Source organism: Aotus nancymaae, unplaced genomic scaffold, assembly GCF_030222135.1.
Source record: "Aotus nancymaae isolate 86718 unplaced genomic scaffold, 86718_ANA_hifiasm-v0.15.2.pri h1tg000011l, whole genome shotgun sequence".
In the NCBI taxonomy this organism is placed as follows: Eukaryota; Metazoa; Chordata; class Mammalia; order Primates; family Aotidae; genus Aotus; species Aotus nancymaae.
In genome coordinates, this window is record NW_026988422.1 from 12,204,939 (window position 1) to 12,228,073 (window position 23,135).

Sequence of the window (23,135 nt, forward strand, 5' to 3'; positions counted from 1 at the left end):
CTGAACATTATTTATCAAAAAGGCCCTGAAGATGTCATCTTGGATTTTATCTGTTTTAAGCAAAGTGTTCATCTGTTGCTAATTTCACAAGACAGAATTACAGAGACTAAGGATATACAGGGGGTTAGAAAAAAACAGTGAAAATATTCTCTACAGTGAATATGGGAATCATGCTGTTAATTCATCATTGAATAATTATTGCAAATCCCAAGTAGTAAGTTGACAGGGTGGATGTTAGGGGAGACCTACTGAACTATATGGCACTAAGGGAAGAAAAGAAGACATAAAAGTCAGAGTTCTTGGCTTAATATTCTCAGGATCTGCTAAAGTAAACAAGACACATGCAAACCCACCCAAGGACAAGAGACAAAGCTATGTAAACAATCAAAAATAGAAAAAATAAAAAACTGGAAAAAAATAGACTAAATTCTAGAATGATTTGTTTCGGAGTATTTGTATTCTAATATTAATAAAGTTAAATAAAACTAGAACCCCAGAGCAATAAAACATGCTGTGGGGTAAACTGTGAGGCATAAGGATTTAAGGGAAGAAATTCATTCATTTATTAGTTCTCTCAATAAATATTGCATTGAGTATCTATTACACATCTACTGTGGTTAAAAAGCAGTACAAGAGAATTGTTCTTGGTACTCATGGAGCTTATTATGGTCTGGTGGGTATGAACTGATACTGGCTAATTAACCATAATAAACGAATGTAAGTTCCCCTTCCTCCCTTGATTCCAGGACAAAAATCTCTTGTTTTTTTTTCTCCCACTCTCTGATCACTCATTTTCAGTCTCCTTTGCTAGTTTCTCCTTTCATTCCTGGGCTTCTAAAGGTGAAATGTCAAAGACTCCATCCTTGAGTCTCTTTTCTTTCCTTTTTTGGAAATCTATGGTTAGTTCCTGGGTTGAGCTGTGTTCCCTCAAAATTCACATGTTGAAGTTCTAACCCCTTGTACTTCAAAATGTGACCTTATTTGAAAAGAAGGTTGGTGCTGATGTCATCAGTTAAAATTAGGCTGTATTGGAGTAGAGTGGACCCCAATCCACTATAAATGGTATCCTTTTAAAAGGGGAAATATGGACACAGACATACACACAAGGAGAACACCATGTGAACCTGAAGGCAGAGACTAGGGTGATGCATCTCTAAGCCAAAGAACTCCAAAAATTGCCAGCAAACACCAGAAGCTAGAAGAAAGGCATAAAACGGATACTTGATTCTCCCTCATAGCCTTCAAAGAACCAATCCTTCTGACACTTAATCTCCAGCTTCTAGCCTCCAGAACTGTAGAACTGTGAGACAATAAATTTCTGGTTTTTGAGCCACCCAGGTTATGATACTTTGTTATGATAACCCTGTTAAACTAATACAGTCCCTAAGTAATCACATTTTGTCTCTGTTTTACATTATATCTCTATGCCAGAATCTCCCACATTTACATCTTTTATAAGAATTTCTTCTCATCTTCCAGATTCATGTATGCAACTACCTACTGACATTTCCACTTAGATGTCTTAAAAACATCTCAAACTCAACATGTCCAAAACTGAACTCTTGATCTCTTACTGTAAAACCTGTTCACTCATAGCCTTTTCTATCTTATTAAATGGCAATTCTATTGTCTTGGTTTTCAGGTCAAAATCCTTGGTCGGTATAATTCCTGGTTCCTTTCTTTTCCTCATATTCCATATTCAAACTTCCAGGAAATTCTGTTGACTTCACTTTCAAAATACATCCAAAATATATTATTTTGCCCATTACCTCTACTCTATTGACCAGATCTGAGCTAGCATCTCTCTCCCCTGGATTCCTCCAACAGCCACCTAACCTCCCTGCATTTACTCGTAACCTTCTTAATCCATTCAATACAACAACTAAAACGATCCTTTTAAAATATAAGTTGCACCATGTTGATCCTCTGCTCAAAGCTTCCAATGGTTCCCCTTTCCTTTAGTGGAGATATCAAAGCATTCACGATGGTCTATGCTGACGGTTTAACACACAGACCTTTCCTTCTCTGTCCTACTCTCTTCCACCGCACAGATTGAACAACTTCAGACTTCTATCAAGTGTTTTCAGTTAAATTCAACTGTATCATTGAATTGCCATTTCTGTGAACCTGTTTCTTCACTTGGAAAATGAAGAGGTTTAAATAATCTATAAAGATCCTTTCAGCTCTAACACAAGTTTCATTAACAAGAATTCACTTCACTATGTATTATGGTGACACTGTGTTGAAGGAATCCAAATGAAGCTACTATTTTGTCATTATAGAGTTGATCTAATCACTAGAGACAGAGCATTGGGTAATTTAATCCCCAAGGTGAATTTTATTCAGTTTAGCTGACTACATTCAAACAGATAATTTGATAACCTCAACTACTATGTAAGAAACTAGTAATCTTTAGACAAGCTGCATGTTCTGAATGAGCTGATCCACATTTTACATGTTCAAGAGGACATATACACATGTAAGAATACCTACATGTTATATATGTATACATGTGTAGATAGATATTTATCTATCACTATGATATTCTAAAGTATACCTAGCATGCTGCAGTATAAATGCATCACTATAATATTTGTAAAGCATCTCAGTATTTCCAGATCACATATGGTGATATATTATCATGAGGTAACTGCCCCTTATCTCAGAACTCCTACTAACCTCCCACCTCCAAAACTGAACCTTGAATACTATTGCCCCATGAAAAGCAAGGGCAAACATTTGATTTATTTATTGGTAAAATAATAAATAAGCTTGAAAATCAAGGGGGAAAAAGAGAGTTTTTCTAACTTTCACTAGTACATTTAGTCAAGCATGCTCAGACCATAGAGTTCCCATTATGGACAAGACAAAAAAAAGCTAGGCCAAGGGATTCCGTGCCCTAAGGTAGAAGGAAAGAGCTTTCTCCATACTTGACAATAGGATGTGTTTTAGTTAAGGTAAGGGACACACTGAAAGCAGATGCTGCTCACATATGAATGTGGAAAACACCACGATGGAGAATAGTTCTATACCCACATAATAGGCTACAGCATGGTAAACAGGGTGGGGCAACTTGATGGGCAAAGTGAAATGCAGTTGGCACTCCTGAAGAAGCCTCAGTTTCTCTGTGGCATTTTGATAAATCAAGAGAAGGTAGAGCTCCTGTAAGGACAACCATATTCTCACATTTAAGCTGCATCAATTCAGAGACAAAATTCTCTGTGAAGCTCTCTCATGCTCACAAATCATCCACTTCTGTCCTTTCTCTCTGCCCCCCATACCAATGTTCATGGCTTTCTGAGATACTTGAGGGAAAGGGCCACTTTGACCAGAAACCAGCAAAGGGAATTCCAAGGGTGCTTTCTCCTGATGCTCCCAAAGTACCCAAATCTCAATATTTCAAAGCGTTGAGCTACACATCAGCACTTCACCACCCCCATCCTACTCACAAATCTCAAATGACTAAGATGTCACCGTGTATGTGTCAAAGTCATGGTCAAATGGCAGAAACTGAAGCCATCATAGTTGGTATTCATTCTGGAATGTGCGAGGGGTGTGCTGGGATGACTAGGGTAATCACATCTCTCTGACTTTAATCCAGAAAGATAACAAGGAAAAGGTGATGTGAGCCAAAATTTTAAGGAAGATTGGAAGGCAAGAAGGAGTTAGGGCATTCCAGCCAGTGGGAATAAAATAGTGCAAGTTGGAGGCCATATATCTGAGATATACAAAAGAAGTACATTTGTTTTACTGGAGCAGAAACTGTGCCAGGATGAGACATGGAATAATTACAGAGTTAAAAACTGATGGCAGCTGTGGAGGAATCATTTGATATAACTTCCTTAAGGCCAAACCTTTCCACCTCAAAAAACATAGTATTTCATACTTCAGAAGCAAAAATATAGCTAGTATTATCTTTCAACTGAGATTTTATATAGAAGCATATTCATTTTTAAATATTTTTGCCCCAAAGAATTTTCTCCTTTGGGAGATAGTATTAGAGCTATGGTGATAATGAAACCACTCGACAACTGTAGCCACATTTGTAATGATTCAGCAGTACTTAGCTGAGGTACCATGACATCAGAAAACAAAACAAATCCTTCGGAGGAACAAGGAGCGGCCTCTATACTTAGCAACACTGTGCATGCATATATTATAGCAGGAAAAGCCTCCTGGGATAAGCACTGAATAATAAGGAATTTGATTCATCCTTGCTAAAAATTCTCATAAAGAAGCTAAGTTTGACTTTCTGGCTATGGCAGCCAGTAATTAGGTCAGGAAAATTCCAAGCATTGGAAATATGTATGTGTGCATAGCATTTATGATATATGTTCTGTGTATATGCAAACACATTCATGCATACATATACACACATATTTGTGGGAGCCAAACTCACTTTTATTTGAGAATTTATCTTAGATAGTAGCCACCTCATTGACTCTGGATCAGTTAATATTTATTGAAAAATCTATATATTATTTGTGCTACATGGGATGGAAGCTTGAAACACTCCCTCAGACCTTCAGAGAGCTTTCATCTATCTTGCCTTAGAGCAGAAAAGGCAGTAGGAGAAAGGATGAAGCTTGGACCTGGCATATGTCCAGATAACTGTGCAGCCCAAGGGGCAGAGGACTTGACAAGACCTAGCATGCTGCAGGCAATAGTGAGCATTTTATCACCAAGAGGTTACGAGCTTCCAACAGGTAGACACAAACACTTGTGGTTTACCTTCAGTGGTGAACATTTATTCCAAGAACACAACAAGACAAGGTCACATGAAAGTTACCCCATCAGCCTGATCATCATGCTAAGATTCAGATTTACAGGCCGTTCAGAAAATGTGTTCCGCATCTACTTGGGACTCCCGCAGAAGTTACACATTTCAAAATAAAAAAGGATAATATGCCATCATTCTCTATAGTGCACCCATTGCATAGAATTTACTCCAAGTCACTTTAGAGATCCCTGAACCCCTCATATGCACCCTTTGTACTTATGCTCATGTCTCTAACTTAATTGTATCTGGCTATTGCACCAGGTTTACTTCCACTAAAAATCCACACTGCGAGCCCTACAGTAGCCTCCAAAAATAACAGTTTCTTGCCACTTTCACTTTCAAAGTTGCATAAATGTAAGTCTTTGGGGCACCATAACCTCTACCAGCCTGCAATGGAAGAACTGTAAGTTCCAGCAGCAAGAGTCAATATCTATTTAGGGGAGACCTCCTCAGTCAAGAAAACCGAAGGGAAAAGGTACCACCTATCATGAACCAAAGTAGAAGCACAGTTTTAGAAAGTGAAATGACAAAGCACAGGTCATTAGTGGGCACCAGAGCTGGGACAGGTTGCAAATGAATGATATGGTCAAGGTAGAGCTAAATCTTCATGAAAATAAAAAAATGATGGTCTCAGCTGAAGAACGAGATGATAAAAGCAAAAGATAAAGTTCAAAGAAGCTAAATGAAGACACAGCGTAAACAGGTGAAAAGCTAAATGACAGTATAGGCAATAAATCACGATGCATGGTGCCAAGGCAGTGCTAGTATTCTTTAGGCCTCCTTCAGTCACTGCCACTGCCATCACCCCAGGAGCCAAAGGAGATGTTTGGACTCAGTCTTAAATGAATAGGCATCATCAGGAAGTGGGAGAGAGGGGTGCGGGGTTGGGGGAATCAATGTGACTACAGCATAGGGCGGGTGAAGGGAAGGAACAAAGATAAACCTTGTGTAAAGAAACAAAAGATGAGTGCAGGCACACCGTCAGAATGAATTTGTTTGTCTCCACTACATGAGGCCTAAATGAGAAACTGTCATTTTATGCCCACATTTATCCGAATATTCAGAAACAATATTCAGAAGAAATCTCACAAACACGTTACATTCTTCACACTGAACATAAAACAAAAAATACAAGAGAGTCTACAGACATAGTCAGCATTAAGTCCACCTTAATGAGGCATGGCATAATCTGTCAACTAACCCAGGAACTGAAGCCCACACTACCAGCCAGGCATATCAGGAGAGCACTGCAATGGATGTCTCAGTTCGTCAATCTAATAAATGAGTTCTCAAATGTCATTTTCCCTCTACATGCAGCAAATATTTTTCTATTATTTAGTTACACTCTCTTAATTGGATTAACTCTCAGTGCACCAGCATGGTCTTAACTGTGAGAGAGACTGACGTCACTTAATGGAGAAAAAGAAAGCTGCAAGAGGAAGGGAATAACAGTTCAGAGGGACCTGTGGTATATGCTCGTCAATACAGAAAACAAGCATGCTCTCTTCACATTTTTTAATTAAGGATCATAAAATCAACTGGGGATACGCCTTTTATTTCTTTAAGAGAAACATTACTCATCTTGAATATCCTTCAAAGCAAAATATGATGCAGTTTAATTAAATGCTACAGACAGGGGTTATGCTCCTGGTCTCTTTGCCATATGTGACAACTATAAGAGAGTTATTAATATAATTTGAGAAAAGAGTACAAAATGATACATACCACTTTTAAACCTGGGCAAAATAACTATCCAGGCTACTCCTTGGCAAATGGAACGTTCTCATGTGCTGTACACTTCTGGATGGACACTTTAAATGATAGTGAATTTAGTCATTAAAATATTTTACTAGTTCAGAAGTGGTTAAGTCAATAAGATAATATTTTTATTGTTTCAACAGTAAAATAAAACAACGTGTTAACAGAAAACTTTCCAAGCTCCAAAGTGTTTTATTAACTTTTAAATTTTAATATTAAATATGTTTTAAATCATTTTCCTTTGTAAGAACCTGAATCAAGTTTTTCCAGCTCTTGGTGACTTTTCTATACATGAGCTTGATAGACCCATCACTTTCGCATGCATAAGCCTTGAGTGTGTGTGATCTGTGTGAAATGTGGGCAGTCCCTTCAGAATCCACAGCTTGACTGCAGATTGCTGGCTTCTCACACAGAGACCATGGATACCTAATCACTCAATTTATGTGATGAATATAGACAGCCAAACTGAACAAAACCCACTTCAGGGATAGAATTATATGGTTTAGCTGCCTGCGTTGATCAGATTTACTGTATCATTACAAAATAGTCATTTCAATTTGTGGTAGCTCCACATACTATGCAGTATATTCCCTCATTCATAAAGAATCATAGAATTTTTGAGCCAGAAGGGGCCTTAGAGATTAATCCTTTATTTTACAGATGAAGAAACTGAAGAATCTAAATTTGTCCAATTCAATTGATGCAGTTAAATCAGGAGGAAAACACTTTCTGGAATCAGAAGTTTTTCAATCTGTCTTCTAGGACCAGCATGGTAAAACAGGATATCGGGCCACCTGGCTAGACTGATTTTAGGTGAGTTACCTAGGTGGGATGGCATAAATGAGTGAAGATATTGATCCTTTTGACCCCAGCATGCCTGAAAAGACCTAAGGCAGACTGAACTCCTGGGCCAGTTACCCCAACCCTTGAGTAAACACAACCATTTATCCAGGTGTGCCAAATAAACACTATCATCTTTTGTTAGTGCAGTGACATGCAGGAATTGGAAAGAAAGTGATCTTTAGTACTTAAAGCATTTAAATCTAGCCTATCTGTATTTCGGGTACTTACTCTATAAAGTTATGGGCTCTTACTGTATTACTTGTACTGTATTACTCATATTACTTTGCAAGACATTTCTTACTTACCAAACAGGTCTGTCATTTGTCACATGATGCTAGCATAATATTGACTAGAAGCCTTACTGATAACATAAACAATTAACATATTTTATATATTATATGTATTATATACTGTATAGTTAACAATAAAGTAAGCTAGAGAAAAGAAAATGTTATTAAGAAAATCGTAAGGAAGAGAACATATATTTACTGTTTAGTAAGTGGAAGTAGATCATCATAAAGTTCTTCATCCTCTTCATCTTTACATTGAGTAGGCTGAGGAGGAGAAGGCACAGGAGGGGTTGGTCTTGCTGTCTCAGGGATGGCAGACTCAGAGAAATTCTGTGTACAAATAGGCCAGAACAGCTGAAACCTGTGTTGTTCAAGGGTCAACTATATTTTTGTATATGTGGAAAAAATGTAAAAATCAAGAGGATGTATTCATATGAAGTATTATGAGTAGTAGTATATTTCATCTAAAGAAAAAATAATGTGTTTTATGTTAGGAATCCTCACCCAAGTGTCATATATTTTGAGGGTACTAAACCTGATTCATTGGGTGAATAAATATTATCCTTCACGGGAAGATACAGTTATGAGTAAGGCACAGTGCACTGTATTAGCCAGAGTCGGCAAGCCTGTGCTAACAAATAAATACTAGTATCTCAGCGGCTTACTGCAACTCAATCAAGTTCAATGCAAGTCAAGGTTCCCTCCTCCATTTTATTTTATACCATCTGGAACGTATGTCCTCCAAGATCATGACCACAGGAGAAAAAAAATGGGGGAGACATATCTACTCCTTAACTACTTAACCCAGAAATGATACACATTAGTTGTGTTCACATTTCATTAGCCAGAATTGATTACATCTTTCTATCCTAACTGTCAGGGTGCTAGAAAATGTAGGAGATCACATAAATATTTGTTGACCACTGAGAGCCTCCACTTTATTCATGCAGGAAAAAAAAAATGTGTGTGTGTATGTGTGTATATATATATATATATATATATATACTTTTATAGAAACTTTATTTTTAAATAAGATGTTATGCTTCTGTTTTTCCTTATATAGCCATTAATAAGCATAACGTTTATTTACCCAGTGAACCTCATTTAGTACCCTCAAAATATATGACAGTTGGGTGGAAATTCCTAACATAAAACATGATCTTTTTCATTCAGATGAAATATATTACTACTAATAATAGTTTACATCAGTATATCCTCTTGAATTTTTAAGTTTTTTCACATATATGAAAATATAGTGACCCTTGAGCAACACAGGCTTCAGCTGCGTTGGCTCACTTATGCACAGATTTTCTCTGCCTCTGCCACCCTGACACAGGCAAGACCAAGACCAACCCTTCCTATTCCCCCTCTTCCTCAGCCTACTCAATGTGAAGATGATGAGGGTGAAGACCTATATGATGACACACTTCAACTTACTAAACAGTAAATATATGTTCTCTTCCTTATGATCTTCTTAATATTAATTTTCTTTCTCTAGCTTACTTTATTGTTAAGTATACCGTATATAAAACATTTAATATAAACAATACATGTTAATTGATTATGTTATCAGTAAGGCTTCTAGTCAACATTAAGTTATTAATCATTAAGATTCTGGGGTGTCAAAAGTTATGTGCAGATTTTGGACTGTGCAGGGAGTCAGCGCTCCTAACCCCCACCTTGTCCAAGGGTTCAACTCTAATAATGCCCACTATTTTAGTCAATTTGATTGGCTATAACAAAACAAAATGCCACAAATTGGGTATCTTAGAAATAACAGAAATTTATGTCTCACAATTCTGGAGGCTAGGAAGTCCAAGATCAAGGAAAATTTGGGTGTGGTGAGGGCCCATTTCTTGGTTCATAAATGATGCCTTTTAGCCATGTCCTCACATATCAGAAAGAACAAGGTAGTGGGTGGGGAGTTGGGGAGAGATAGCACGGGGAGAAATGCCAAATATAGGTGAAGGGGAGGAAGGCAGCAAATCACACTGCCACGTGTGTACCTATGCAACAATCTTGCAAGTTCTTCACATGTACCCCAAAACCTAAAATGCAATAAAAAAATGCAATTAAAAAAAAAAGAACAAGGTAGCTCTCTGAGAACTCTTTTATAAAAGTATTATTTCCACTGATGAGGGCAGAGCTCCCATGAATTAATAACCTCCCAAATGGACCCAGCTTCTAATACCATCACCTTAGCAATAGGATTTCAACATACATACTTGCGGGAAGGGAGGAGGTGAGCAGCCCTGAACATGTAGACCATAGCACTCACCTTATATGACTTACAAGAATTAAATTTTAAAACAAGTTTGAAACACTTTGCACAATACCTAGCATATGGAAGAGCTAAATAAATGTTGTTATCATTGTCACCAGCAGTGTCATTGTTATATTGTTGCTTGGTCTCATTTGACTCTCTGCAAGCCGTATTTAGCCTCACTAAAGGAAGTTAGATTTAAAAGTTTAAGCCATTGGCCCAACAACAGAGAGCTTAAATTACAAGAATTACAAGTGGGGCTGCCCATCTAAATTATCCTGATACCAAATTCAGTCATCTCTGTACTTTTTAGCAGGAATAAGTAAAACAATTCTATGTTTGCACACCAAGTTTATCATTAATTTCTGAATGATCTTTTAGTTGCATAAGTTAGTGAGTTAACTAGGAGATAATTTGAGCCCCTTTCCTATTCCAAGATTTTAGCAGCACCAACTTATTTTGTAATCATATAACTTATGGTACAAAATGTGAAATAACTTTTAAAAAGAAGAAAAATAAATGTGCTTTGGAAGTAGCACAATTCTTATGACATCCTTGCCTAAAATGATAACTGTAAAAGTCCCTCTCAATCCTCAAATCTGATGATTCTGCATTAACCACGTATACCAGAAACTGTTCTCTTTACTTGTTGAACTGTGTGTATAATTCTCACACTTCATAGTAATATAAGCTTTGAGTTAAGCTCAGGTAATAAAAGATATTTCTCACTTTTTAATGGGACATATCATCCAGGACTCGACGCTGACAACTCTCTTGCAACTCTCCAGGCTTACTGATTTCACTCTTTAAACTCTATATAACAAGTTAAACTTTAAAAATTATCTGAGTTTCAACCTTGCAGTATTGATCAGTGCTTCTAGTCTAACTCTTTCTGTGTAATATTAACTAGTAGTCTAATACCATTTTAAAATTTAGCCCAATAAAAAGCTACTATTTCCTCTTTTCTTATTTTCGTCTTTATTTAAGAAAGTTTTGGTATGCCTTTAGGATCAGGATACTAAAACACAGAGCAACAATGTCCTCCTCATCATTTCCCACCCTTAAGACTCAGAATTGGCCAAGACAGTTGTGTAAGTCAGGTTCTCCAGAGAAACAGAGCCAAAAGGATATATACAGATATATAAGAAATATTTATTATGGAAATTGTTTTACATAATTATGGAGACCAAAAATTCCCACAGCATACTGTCTGCAAGCTGCAGAGTGGTAGAATTTAGTTCATGTCCAAAGGCTTAAGAACCAGGACCTCCAATGTCCAAGGGCAGAAGCGGGAGGATGTCCAATGTCAAGAAGAAAGAAAAATAATTTGCCCTTATTTTGCCTTTTTGTGCTATCTGGGCACTCCATGGATTGGCTAATGCCTGTCCACATTGGTGAGAATAGATCTTTAGTCAGTCTACTGATTCAAATGCTAATATTTTTCTGAAGCATCATCAGAAACACACCCAGAAATAATGTAATAATGTTTTACCATCTATCTGGGCATCCCATAGCCTAGCCTAATCAAGTTGGCACATAAAATTAACAAACACAACATTAAAGGCAAGAACCAAATTAGTTTTTAATAATGTTCCATATGAATACCCAATCTTACAGTTATTTCCTTAGTTCTTGGTAATTTTGTAGTTTAGTCAGTCCAAACCCTTGAATGCTCTTCTTCGTAGGTTTTCCTAATACATATAAAGATTATGGAGAATATGGGGGTGCTTATTTGTACATTTGTTACTTCCTATCTATCCCATGAAACAAATAAAAATGCATACAGCAATCTATTCTACTAAACCATTGTATCAGTGACTAAGATGAATACGTGAAAGGTAGTCATAATTCAAGCTGCAGAGGATACCAAGATGGGAAAGCTAGTTTTTATGATGAAAGGGAAAATCAGATTTAGAATTATTTCAACAGGTTGAAACAGCATACAAATACAAACAGGAAGAAATGTGAGAGGTGTCCATTTTTTTTATTCATCTAGCAAATATTTACAAAGCATACCTATATACTGTGTTTTGTAGAGGATGAGTGGGGAAATACAAATAAGACATGCTTTCAGCCTCACACAATGACAGTCATGGACCTGCAGCATACCTCCATATTTTATAGTTAAAGAATATTAGAACTAGAAAGCTTAAGTGATTTATCCAAGATATCACAGCAAGCCAGTGAAAGAGCCCAGAGCAAGTTAAGGTCCAGGGAAATCCCCACTATTCTACATAATAGTTAAGCAATAGTTAATAGGTAAGAAGAAATTGTACAAAATAAATACTTAAAAGAGTAATAACTAACAAGAAATCATCTCCTCCCTCTAACTTGCTTTTCTTCTTCATATCTATGAAACGATGTATAATTTAGGGTGACTGTGTGCAACACAAGGGAAAATGGCCAGGGAAATATTGGCACAATATCGCTGGGACGGCATCCCTTGGAGAATAGTCCATGAAGGCATCATGAACAGTAGGTATCCAGGTCTCCTCTTGCCCATTTTTTTTCTTGGATTGTGTATGAAACCCTTGACTGTGGAATTTAAGTGCATGATTATGGATGTGTAAGCCCATCCCTGGTATATTCAGGGCCAGGATACAATAGCACTGTAATAATAGAGGGTCCCAGGTCATTGGAAGAAACCAGAAAGCAATGATGCCTGTCATGGTTAGCCTTTTCTCATTCCCCATGTTGAGGTACAAATAATGACCCTATTATACTTTGCAACTAGATATCTCCAGGGCTATTCAAATTAATGGCCCTTCCTACTCTGCCTTAAGTAAACATGAATTCCTCTGACAGTTCTTAGCCATTCCTAAGTGTCTTCCAGTGTCAACCACAGTGATGCTGTGGCTAGCCACACAACTCTTATGGATTAAAATGACAGCTTATAATGCCTGGACACTACTTCTTATTTGGTGAGAAGAGGGAGAATTGAGAGAAAAGGTTATCTTGACTGATCCTCTGAAAGCTAGTCTCATGTAAAAAGAGGTGATCTTTTACAAAGCTCCATGGGAATTGCCTACAGCCCAGCGATTAAGGCAATCAATCACAGTCAACTGCAATGCTTGGCCCCCAGGTCCTTGAAGAAGTCAGGGAAGAGACCCAACCTGAAACACATGCAGGTGACAGTAAGGCTGTAGCCAATGTCCTGCCAGGTCATATAGTTTTGTACTCCAGATTCAATCACACTGAAGAAGTACCTGTCCCCTTTTAAATTATTCAGTTTAAAAGCCCATAACCTAAGCGACAAGAATCCCTCTGTTGGAGTCTGATGAACAACTCTGATAGATCATTGCGCACTGCCCTAAAATGAACAGTTGTGGAAGGTGTGGAAGATGTGCCCACAAATGTATACTTTGCCTTTCAGAGGAGAAAAATTAAGTAGTGAAATGCCTGAAATTCTGGAAATCGTATAATATGTATAATATGAGTGCACTGAAGATATTCAGCATGAAGATAAGTCTGATAGTGTGAGGATGTGTGTGTGTGTGTGTGTATTTGTGTGCATTGGAGGCCAAAGGAAGGCAACATAAACCTACTCAAAGGGCAATCATGTAGCAAAGTGAAAAGGTTTCTTCTCTCCTGTGTCAAAAAACAGAAATGTAATCAAAAAGCAGATTCAGGCTCAATGTAAGAAAAATATTTTTTTCAGAACTGCCCAACAACAGAAGAGGTTGCCTTGCCAGAGTGCTCTCCTCACACTTTGAATGCATTCAAGTTGAGAAGGAGTAGATATCTTTCATGGGTACAGTGGAATGTTTTCTGCAGTAAGTGAGGAATTGTATACATGGTTCCTAAGACCTTTGAAGATCATAACAAATAGCTATTATCATGATAAAATATGATAACTTTTTGGTTTTGTAATACCAAGAATCTCATGTATTAGTAAATAGACTGCATTCAAACCAAGGCAGACAGAGAAAATCTAATGCAGAAAAGAAAAATTAGAAATTTTCTAAAATGTGATGGGTCATCCCAACAGGCCATGGAGGATAATAAAACTCCACCCCTGATTGGCATGCATGAAGGAAAATCATAGCAATAGATCATTATCAAGGATGTAATTAACTTGAATTACTTCAGCAATGTGAAAATTTAAAATTTCATTCAAAATTTATAGTTACTTATGTGGAATTAAAAGATTTAGACATGAATTGAAAAATGACAAAATTTTATTAACTATTCAATCCTTTGCTAACTAGCGTGTTTCTTTATAATATTAATTCTTCTGAAATAGAGTTGAACTTTGGCTAAATTATGAAGATGGTAAAATTTAGCTTTAAATAAATCTCACTTCCTTACTCTCCACTTTCTCCTTTTATATATACATACACATATCATATATATATATACACATATATATAATATATATACATATATACACATATATATAATATATATACATATATACACATATATATAATATATATACATATATATGATATATATAATATATGATAAATAGTATACATTATCTATATATACACATTATGTATATGTGTATATATATGATTTTATTGTACTTTAAGTTCTGAGGTACATGTGCAGATCATGCAGGATTGTTGCATAGGTACATACATGGCAATGTGGTTTGCTGCCTCCATCCCCTCGTCACCTATATCTGGCATTACTCCCCATGTTATACCTCCCAACCTCTCTACCCCCAGCTGTCCTTCCCGTATCCCCTCCCAACAGACCCCAGTGTGTGATGCCTCTCTCCCTGTGTCCATGTGTTCTTATCATTCAACCCCCACCTATGGGTGAGAACATGCGGTATTTGATTTTCTCTTCTTGTGTCAGTTTGCTGAGAATGATGGCTTCCAGATTCATCCAAGTCTCTACAAAGGATACAAACTCATCATATTTTATGGCTGCATATTATTCCATGGTGTATATGTGACACATTTTCCTTGTCTAGTCTATCATCAATGGACATTTGGGTTTGTTCCAGGTTTTTGCTGTTGTAAACAGTGCTGCAATGAACATACATATACGTGTGCATGTGTCTTTATAATAGAACTACTTATAAATCTTTGGATATATACCCAGTAATAGGATTGCTGGGTCAAATGGAATTTCTATTTCTAGGTCCTTGAGGAATTGCCACACTGTCTTCCACAATGGTTGAACTAATTTACACTCCCACCAACAGTGTAAACATGTTCCTATTTCTCCACATCCTCTCCAGCATCTGTTGTCTTCAGATTTTTTAATGATCGCCATTCTAACTAGCGTGAGATGGTATCTCAATGTGGTTTTGATTTGCATTTATCTAATGACCAGTGATGATGAGCATTTTTTCATGTGTTTGTTGGCCTCATCTATGTCTTCTTTTGAAAAGCGTCTGTTCATATCTTTGCCCACTTTTGGGTGGGTTTGTTTGTTTGTTTCTTGTAAATCTGTTTTAGTTCTTTGTAGATTCTGGATATTAGCCCTTTGTCAGATGGGTAGATTGCAAAAATTTTTTCCCATGCTGTTGGTTGCCAGTTCACTCTAATGATTGTTTCTTTTGCTGCACAGAAGCTCTGAAGTTTAATTAGATCCCATTTGTCTATTTCGGCTTTTGCTGCCAATGCTTTTGGTGTTTTAAGCATGAAGTCTTTGCCTATGCCTATGTCCTGAATAGTTTTGCCTAGGTTTTCTTCTAGGGTTTTTATGGTATTAAGTCTTATGTTTAAATCTTTAAAATCCATCTGAAGTTTATTTTAGTATAAGGTATCAGGAAGGGGTCCAGTTTCTGCTTTCTGCACATGGCTAGCCAGTTTTCCCAACACCATTTATTAAACAGGGAATCCTTTCCCCATTGCTTGTTTTTGTCAGGTTTGTCAAAGATCAGATGGTTGTAGATGTGTGGCATTGCCACTGAGGTCTCTGTTGTTCCGTTGGTCTACATCTCTGTTTTGGTATCAGTATCATGCTGTTTTGATTACTGTAGACTTGTATATAGTTTGAAGTCAGGTAGTGTGATGCCCCTTTTTAGTGGTCTGGGAGACTGTTTGTTATGATTTCCATTCTTTTGCATATGCAGAAGAGTGATTTACTTCCAATTATGTGGTCAGTTTTAGAGTAAGTGCAATGTGGTGCTGAGAAGAATGTATATTCTGCAGACTTGGGATGGAGAGTTCTGCAGAAGTCTATAGGTTCTTTGGGTCCAGATCTGAGTTCAAGTCCTGGATATCCTTGTTAATTTTCTGTTTCGTTGATCTGTCTAATATTGACAGTGGAGTGTTAAAGTCTCCCACTATTATTGTGTGGGAGTCTAAGTCTCTTTGTAGGTCATTAAGAACTTGCTTTATATATCTGGGTGCTTCTGAATTTGGTGCATATATATTTAGGATCGTTAGCTCTTATTGTTGCATTGATCCTTTTACCATTATGCAATGCCCTTGTTTGTCTCTTTCAAGGTTCTTAGTTTCTTTGCATTGGGTTAGAACATGTTCTTTTAGCTCAGAGAAGTTTCTTATTACCCACCTTCTGAAGCCTGTTTCTGTCAATTCATCAGATTCATTTTCCATCCAGCTTTGTTCCCTTGCTGGTGAGGAGCTGTGATCCCTTGGAGGAGGAGAGTCATTCTGGTTTTTGATGTTTTCATCTTTTTGCACTGTTTTTTTCCCATCTTTGTGGATTTATCTACCTGTGGTCTTTGTAGTTGGTGACTTTCGGATGGGGTCTCTGAATGGACGTCCTTTTTGTTGATGTTGAGGTTTTTTCTTTCTGTTTTTTAGTTTTCCTTCTAACAATCAGGCTCCTCTGCTGCAGGACTGCTGGAGGTCCACTCCAGACCCTGCTCGTCTTGGGCCATCTGCGGCGGCTGCAGAACATTAAGTGTTGCTGCCAGTTTCTTCTGTTATCTCCGTCCCAGAAGGATATCCACAAGATGTCAGCCTGAGCTCTTCTTTATGAGGTTTCTCTTTGCATATATGGGGGTCAGGGAGCTGCTTGAGGAGACAGTCTGACCCTTATAGGAGCACGAGTGCTGAGCTGTTAGCTCTGTTGTTCCATTCAGAGCTGCTGGGCAGGTACGTTTAAGTCTGCTGCAGTAGAACTTATAACTGTCTTTTTTCCCAGGTGCTCTGTCCTGGGAAGATGGGGCTTTATTTATAAGTTCCTGACATGCTGCTTCCATTTTTCAGAGATGCCCTGCCCAGCTAGGAGGTAGCCTAGTCACAGTCTGCCAGCAGAGGCGTTGCTAAGCTGCCATGGGCTCTGCCTAGCTGGGGTGTGAACTTCCTTGTGGTTTTGTGTACAGAGGTATAGTTAGAACTGCCTCAGCAGTGGCAGACTGCTTCGGCAGTGGTGGACTGCCTTGGTAATGGCAGACTGCCTCAGTAATGGCGGACTGCCTCAGTAGTGGTGGATTGTCTTGATAGGCGGACACCCTTCCTCCCACAGAGCTGGACCATCCTGGGTCCAGATGTGCTTGCTCTGAAACTCTCAGTCCAGAGCGTTTCAGATTGCTGGTCTTTGTAGGGGTGGGAACTGCCAAGTGAGATCACCTGGCTCCCTGTTTCAGCCCCCTTTTTTTCAGTTGAATGGGTGGTTCTATCTCCCAGGCATTCCAGGTGCCAGTTGAAATGGCTGCCCTGATTTGTGTGAGTTTTTTTGTGGAGACCCACTGCACCTGCTGAAACAGCCATGCTAGAAACTTGTGGCACTTTTCAGCCCAGGAAACTCCTGGTCTGTGGGCAGCAAAAACTCGTTTGGAAATGTGGTGATCACTCACCCTCTGCATTGTTCTCACTGGGTACTGCACTCCAAAGCTGTTCCTAATCAGCCATCTTGGATGGCATCCTTAACTTACCCACTTCCTCCTCCTTGAGGCAACTCTTTCTTATGTATAACTTCCTAAGGCTCATTGCCTCTCCTCTTTCCTGACCACTTACACTCAGGAAAGGGTAGAATCAAATCTAGTTTCCTACGATTAAGCTGACCAAAAAGGGTAATATGCTACCACCTTAAAAAGCATTTTTATACCTCAATCCCAGTGTAATAAAATTCTAATAACAGAATTCCAGAAATCAGTCTTATAAACAGTTATTTGAAAGATAATTCTTGGCTTCTGAATTTATGCTATTTAGGAAGCTACCATTCTTCAAACTAGTTAATCCTGTTTTACATTTAGCTACCATTGTAAGACTAAAGAAGGATTTTGTTATGATCTTTATCTCTGAATAATAATAGTTGGGTATCATTAATTCAAATTCCATATGCTAAACACTATACTAATTACATATATATATATTATCTCATCCTGTAATCTTCATAACAATCATATAAATCACATATTGTTGCAGAGCTAGAGATACAGAAATTTTGGTGTAAAAAGATTGAAAAAAATTGCATAAAACCATATGAGCAAGTGATGTGGCTGGAAGTCATCCCTAGGTCTGTCAAATTTCCAAGCCTGGGCTTTTAACCTGGAAGTTCTATTCCACATTAGTATGCCAAAACTAACTCAACAAGTATTTCAAATGTGTGTACTGAGAAAATGCAAAGAAATCAAAGACTGACCTTTCTTTGTAACTTGTCCAGTGTCTTATATTTTGCTTTCTGCCATTGATGCTCATGCCTGTGGCAAATTTAATCAGAATTCACCCAGACATTTCGGGAACAATTAGAAACTGTTAAGTTCCTCTCAGACATCAATATCCAACAACACCTCACATTCTTTTTCAAAAATACATGAGTTTAACATCTTTCTTCTTTGGATTAAATTATTTTAGGTAAAAGTGAATTCTTCCTTCTGGAAACTGAAATTTATGATTTTCTTCTTTCCTCTGATTCCCTTTAAACAGAAGTCTGTGTGATTTAACAGGAAAACAGAATCAATTATCTCCATATTAAGCCAGAGGGGAAGAAAGCAGCAATGGAAAAGGAAAGGAAAAACTGCTGTCTCTTGTGTTTCCCTTGCCCTCACCAAACTGATCAATATTGAACATGTAACTAAATTGTATGGCCAGCTGTGCACAAAATGGTCCTCCACTTTATTGCCTGTTAATGAGGAAATATTGGGGAGTTGGATGAAGATTGGACAGCATGAAGTTAGCTCAAAGACAGCTGCCCATGGGAGAGCAAGGAGACTTCCTGGTCAATCTCATAGTCAGCTTCATGTCCACCTTATTGTAATATAAGATTCATCCTGAGTGAGCATAAGATTTTGTTTCCTTTTAGGCAAGTTACTAAGAGGCACACACACTAAATGTGCAAGGAGGAAAATTTGTGAGCATAATCGAGAGCAAATCAGGCAAATCATTGGGACTCTGACTGATTCAATTGGGAGATGAGGATTGGGGTGGGTGGGTATGCACAGTGCTTGTTAAGAAAGGACGGCAACACAGCTGGGCTGTGTATGACTCAGCCCCTCCCACAGTTTATTATGGCATTAGTAGATCCATTGAAAGGCAACAGTAAAAGGTCCCAGAGATGTTTTCAATTGATCTTGGCTGCTCTGACAGACTGTTGCCCTGTTTGGGGAGATTACTCTGAGACAGGCAAACATGTGTGAGAAGTCATGGAGGAGGCATTGACTAGTATTTAGACTTTTAGTGCAGTGGATTGGGTTTTCAATGTTGGTGAAAGTAACTCACTAGAGAATGAGAAACTGTTCTAAAAAAATCTAGAGAGATTCTTGCTGTCAGCCCCGCTGCTTTGAAAAACTCCCCTAGACCTTATGTTGAAACAAAGTAAGAATTTAAGAGAAGTTACCTTGTTGAGGTGGCAGCAGATACCCCAGATTAAGGTAAACTCCTTTATAAAAATTGTCTTGATGAGAATCAAGACCAAGTCAGATAAAGGATATAAATCTGGAGACCCCAAATAGAACCCATGTGGCTGAAGGGTCTCCAAAGCTGAAAGTGATGGTGTTGGTTATTATGATCTTGCTGCTTCATACTGGGTTTTGATTGGATCAAAGACATTGGAGGTTCATTTGGTTTAGCCTGAGAAAGCTGCTCCACCACACAAAATGGAAAGTAAATATGACTTGCTTACTGGAGCCAAGTCATTTTCTCCCTCTGTGACTGCTGTCCTCTCTCCTCCTCTAATCCAAACTTAACCACATTAAAGAGAAGGCCACCTAGGGGTAGGGCCAAGATCTCTCTGTCCTCAAGGGGCATACTGTGCTGTCAATTCAGTGTTGTGGCTTTCACTGCTGAATGTATATTTGGGATTGATGTTGCACGTGCCTGGACTCTAAATACTTACTTGTACTGTGTCTCCCTAGAGACATGCTAGGGAAACACCTAAGTGGCTCTTGAATCCATCTCCGTATTCCTTCCTAGGTATTCCAACAGAAACAGTATAGAATCCCAGGAGAAAAAGAAAGAGAAATTGCCACTCTGTGATTAAAGACTTAAAAGCAGCAAGGGTGGTAAAAAAAAAAAATGCAACTGCTTATATGGCAAGCAAAAGTGCCAGCTGAATCTTAGAGTGGCAGCATCACCAATTAAATCAGTATTTATACTCCCATAACCCCAGGTGTTTCAGACGTTGTGACTCAATTGAATCCATTGCACAGACTGACAGCACTTGGTATGCTGCCTTGGACATTGACAATGCCTTATTTCCTAGCCATTGGCACCTGACTACCAAGACCAAATTGCATTCATGTGGCCAGGCTTCCAATATTTTGCTAAGGCACTTAGAGGCCACTGTTATTTGCCACCAATGAGGGGCTAGGGTTTAGCCCAAGAGCCTCTACCCCATGTTGTCTAAAGCTTTCACTGTGCAGTTGATGTCCTGTGGGTTAGCAAATCAGAACCCTCAGTCTGTATACCCCTGACTGTCATGTTAGCAAACTTTTATCAGTAGAGGTTGTGGATAAACTCCAATAAAATTCAGACGAGGAAACTTCACCAAGGAAACTCTTAGAACCATGTGGGCAGGTTTACGACACTTGATACCTCTAGCAGTAAAGGAAAAACTGTTGTCCTTTACCTCTGTGCTTCTCCCTCCCAAAACAAAACAGCACTTTGTTTTATATTCCTGGATATTAGAGACAGTATGTACCTCGTGTTGTCATTTTTATCTGCTAATCTGCAAATAAGTATCCTTTGAATGTGGACCAACGAATAAGCTGAATTGGAGGCTGTACATCAGGTTGGAACACACTATCTACTTTTGGAGCCCCAAAACTATGTGCTCTTTGAGCTACAGTTCTCTGTGACTGATGATGTTGCTGATTGAGACTCTGGCAAAAGGCATCTATGAAACTACGGCAGGCTATCTTGTTAGCCTGCACAATTTCAGTTCCTTCACAGTTTATGACATCTAATAGTCTCGAAACCTCTCATTAGAAGTTTGTGAAAATATACACTATGCTGATATCTAGTTTTGAAAAAGTATTGCTTTTTGGGGTGGAACATTTCAGTATACCTTTTTTATTTCAAGAGAACATTAGTACAGCCCCTTAATTTAAGTAAAGCTCTCATCTTAAGTCTCCTCCGGTAGTAATAAAAGTTTGTATGTCAGAACAAATTTAGAAGGCTGGAGAAATAGGTACTGAGAAGAATATAAAAGAATTTTCATATTATTCTAGCTTAAAAAAAGCATTACTGAAGATAAATTATGAATAACTTTATGTAAATTACCATTTTAATTAAAATGCACACTGGATAATTTATTATATGAAGAAAGGATACTGGGGGCTTAAAATCCTTGAAAACATCAGAATTTAAAGCTATTAGTTTTCATATTATCCTTTGGGCCACCTATTAAGTTCTTCACTAAATATTAAAATACACTAATAAAAGAGTAAAATATTGAAACCCTTCATTTAGCGTATAACTACAGATATTATAGAGTTGAAAACACATTGAGGTATTTTAAATTCTACATGACACAGTGATGATGACTTAGATGAAACTCTATTTACAAATGGTAAAATTCACCTTTTGATGTACAGTTCTGTGAGTTTTGTTTTTTTTTTACATATATTGATTATTTAACCTTCACCATAGAGAGGATGCAAAACAGTTTCAGCGTTCAAAAATATCTCTTCTACTGCCACTTTTTTTCACCGGTGACCTCCTCAATCCTAAACCCTGGGAAACATAGATCTGTTCTCTATTCCTTTGTTCTGGAAGGTAGAGGGGGAACATCTCCAGAAGTTTATATGGATAAAATCATACAGTATATAATTTTTTGAGTCTTAAGTTCTTGACCTTAGCATAATTCTTTGAAGATTCATCCAAGGTTTGCAGTGTACCAGTATTTCATTCCTTGTCACTGGTATTAGTATTTTATTATGTAGATGCACCACAGATTGTTTATCCAGATATTCACCCACTGAAGGACATCCATGATACTTCTGGTTTTAGATCATTAATAATGCTGCCATAAACATTATGTGCCAGTTTTTGTGTAAACATGAACTTTGATTTCTCTAATATGCCTACCTAAAAGTGAGGTTGCTGAGTCATATGCATAATTTTTGTCATAAAATATTTTGGCATTTTTTTCAAAAAGTTAAACTTAAGTATATATTCAGCTTTTTGAAAAAATGCCAAAATATTTTCCAGAATGGCTATACCATTTTGCATTCCTATCAGCAATGTATGAGAGTTCCCTTTGCTCTTCATCCTTATCAACACTGGGTATTATGGGTATTTTTAAATCTTAGCCAAATAAATAGATGTGCAATGCTATCTCCTGGTGGTTTTAATTTTCAGTTTCCTAATGACTAATGATGAAAAATATCTTTGCACATGCTTATTTCCCATTTGTGTATTATTTTTAGTGAAGTGACTGTTTAAATCTATTTTCCACTTTTTCAAATTCAGTTATTTTCTAATTGTTGAGTTTTGAGAGTTCTTTACCTATTCTGATACAAATTGTTTCGCTATTAATATCATCAGTATTCTAATGTTCAGCATACAGATTCTGTACATCTTTCATTATATTTATCTCAAAGTATTTCATTTTTTTTTTTTTTTTTTTTTATTTATTTTTTTTTTATTATTTTTTTTTTTAATTGCATTTTAGGTTTTGGGGTACATGTGAAAAACATGCAAGGTTGTTGCATAGGTGCATACGTGGCAGTGTGATTTGCTGCCTTCCCCCCCCTCACCCACATCTGGCATCTCTCCCCATGCTATCCCTCCCCAACTCCCCACCCCCCCGCTGTCCCCCCCCACTCCCCCACAACAGACCCCCATGTATAGTGCTCCCCTCCCTGTGTCCATGTGTTCTCCTTGTT